Below are 3,145 nucleotides of genomic sequence, written 5' to 3'. Positions count from 1 at the left end.
GTGTGGTCATCTAATCAAAACTGGACCTTTCAAAGAAGTGATCAAAATATGCTTAGAAAAGGGCAGTGGATTAGCCAAGGAAGAGAGTGAATTTATCTCGAACTCACCCCCACTTCTTTTTAATAGGTGACTCGTTTTATCTTTCTAAGCTTCTGGAGAAGGTCGAGGACAATTTGGTATAGATTAGGGTATTTATCTCTTGGGATAGATCCGATGTCCCTTGGCTCATACTTTAGAACCTTTGTCCTTGGAGGGCTTAGCTCTCAGCTAGAGGTCTAGGCACTGGTATATGGTCAACAATTGTGAGATTAACATTCCAAGCTTTTTTCGAAGTAAGCACTGGAAAAGGGCGAAATGCGTCTTTTCTAATATGAGTTTTTTTTACTACCTGGGTGTGTCACCTGGGTTAAGGTTGTCAGCTACTCTGAGCCCTATTTTCCTCACCTGTGTGATAACAAGTGGGACCCATATTCTCCATGGTCCTTTGCTGCCTGTAATTCACGTTGCCCGGACTTTTCCGTCCTGCTATAGATTAGTGGTCATTCAGTGTAACAACAGCAAGGCCTTGTGAAGAAATTGAGTTCTTGGGATATCTGATCAAAGGCGCTCCTGAGTGAATGAGCTTGAGCTTGGGATAGTAATAAAATCAAGAGCGTTATTGACCGAGCAGCTCTGTGGAGGGCTGTGGGAGAAGAGTCTTAAAGGAAGAGAAAAGGGGTATGAGAAATTTCTCTCTCCCTTTCTTTCTGGTGAACAATGTACGATCGAATGTTCTGGGAAGTCAGCAGAACCACTTCACTTCACCAGGTCTGTCGTCCTCAAGTCTTTTATTTTTTGCTGTCATTACATTGAGCCAGTGCATATGTGTGTCAGTTTGAGAACAGGCAGTTCACACCCTGCTATGGTAAAAGTTATTGGTGTTTTCACTGGGGAAGTGCTTCAACGTCATTTTCCTTTCTCTATTCAGTATGTTGAACTCTTAGTCAAAGAAGAAGGCCAAACGAATGGCCGGTATCATTCTGTTATATCTCCTCTTTCATTCAATGAGATTTAAAAATTATATGGCTAGCATTCGCAGAAGGGCTCACCATGTGTAAGATGAGAGGAAAATTTATTATCCAAACTGAGGCACTTTCGAGAGTGTATGGAGGGAGCGCTGTGAAGTATTAACGCAAGAGCTGGCACGAGCCAGGTGTCCTTGGCCCCACTGAGTCATGTGGTCCCCTCAGCTGGCTTCACTCAGTTCATCCCATAGCAATTTCAAAGATTGTTGTTGCTGTCGTTCCTGTTTATGACAGGAAGAGGCCGAGACTCAGGTAGGTGAGGGGAATCTGAGCCCAAGGCACGGCTCCTTAACAAGCCATCACCCCCCTGCTAGAAGGCCTTCTGGAGTCTTCGAACTTGCCAGGCATCATGCGCGCGCGCACACACACACACACACACACACACACACACTCACGCACTAATTAATTTCTCTTGTTTGGGGGAGGCAGATTTTTATCAAATGTATTCATTTATAAAAAAAAGTCCTTAGACATGTGTTAGAGAGTTCAAATATCAAAAAAGCACGATAATAAGTCTATGGCCATGCCACCCTGAACAAGCCCGATCCCATCTGATCTCGGAAGCTAAGCAGGTTCGGGCCTGGTTAGTACTTGAATGGGAGACCACCGAGGACGACCAGGTGCTGAAGGCATAAAAATAAAGGCTTGTAAGCTGACAGGGTCCTTGCAGTCTGTGAGGGCAACCAAGGGTTGCCTCGCCTAAAAAATTAAAAAATAAATGAATAAATAAAAAAGCATAACGACCTCTTTAAGCCTGTATTTTATATGGACACCAGATGCTACATCTCTCCCTTTTTTCTTTACTGGGCCTTTGAAAATTTGGGCAAAAGGGTTAAAGGAAGCAAGGGGAAAAGAGACCTTTCGAAGTGTTGAACATTCATATACATCAGGAAAAAAATACTTTGTGCTTTTTTTTTGATGTTTCATGGATATATACATTTTTAGCAAAGCAAATATATGTGACATGGGGTGGTTAATGTGGGTAATTAGATCGTTTTGCCGAGATCAAAGCAAGCATAGCTCATTCTGAAATTAGTCATATTTGTTCCACTTTCCCCTATTCCTCTGCCTCCACGACCCTCCGCCCCAGAGTTAAGCCACCCTTATTTTGGACAAGACTATCACACACATGATTGAGTCAACAATTTACGGCTTTTAAAAATAGGAATTTTGTCCTCTCTTAGGTTTATTGTTTATCATAATCATCTTTCAAGTGAAAAGGCTAATTTACTCTTTCTATAGGAATATTTTAAGCTTGATTATCATAATATTACAGCTGCCTGAAAAGGTCTAAAACGGGACATTGACCTTGAATGTTTTCTGCATTTAGCTCATGGTGCTTAACATTCAGGAAAGAATATAACTGCTACTCACTTATTAATGTATAATCTCGAAATGTTAACGATTGCCCTGTAAATACATGCCATTCAGATTATAGGAAAGCATGTGAGATACTATAAAACGCATTTGATATTTTACAATGGTAAGTGTGTTGGAAATACAACATAACTGAAGTCAGTTTTCCCATCGGAGCTACCGTAGTTTATAATTTAATTTTTACTGACATTTTACCATGTATATTATTAGCTCGACAAAATGAAAGTGAAATAATCCTGACTTAATTAAACAGAAACCGGGTTGTTGCCTCCATTAGTTCCCTGTCTTCCCCACCCCCACCACTTTCCCAGACGTACTGGGAAAAGAGTTTGGTGTGTTACTGAGGTTATGTAATTGTACCCCAGAGAATGTGTGTGTGTGTGTGTGTGTGTGTGTGTGTGTGTGTGTGTGTCTGTTTTTTGTTTTTTTTTTTTTTAACACGGACTCAGTAATTTGGGAATGGGATGGATTTACAGGACGAGAGCTTTGTCAAAAGGAAAGGATTTTATTAGGGCTTCTGTGGAAGTGATCATTTTCAGTAGAAATGATTGCTTCTTGCCAGTCGAGACAATAATTTAAATATCAAAGCCTGTGCCCTAGAAATGAAACGCAACAGAAAATGAGATTTGATGAATTGATAGGGCTTTGGTGGAAATTTAGAGTAAAATAGTCATACTGACTTGGAAAGAAGTCTTAGTGATCTC

General features: G+C 40.8%; 1 protein-coding gene and 1 pseudogene across 1 annotated transcript in view; both read left to right on the top strand.

The window, feature by feature from the left end:
- ESRRG (estrogen related receptor gamma) overlaps positions 1-3,145 on the top strand; it is a 412,482-nt gene that overhangs the window by 206,840 nt on the left and 202,497 nt on the right. The gene's annotated exons all lie outside the window — the stretch shown is intronic.
- Positions 1,578-1,696, top strand: LOC112483299 (annotated as a pseudogene).

Source organism: Pteropus alecto, unplaced genomic scaffold, assembly GCF_000325575.1.
Source record: "Pteropus alecto unplaced genomic scaffold, ASM32557v1 scaffold65, whole genome shotgun sequence".
Classification (NCBI taxonomy): domain Eukaryota; kingdom Metazoa; phylum Chordata; class Mammalia; order Chiroptera; family Pteropodidae; genus Pteropus; species Pteropus alecto.
This window is presented reverse-complemented; position numbering and strand designations above follow the sequence as displayed.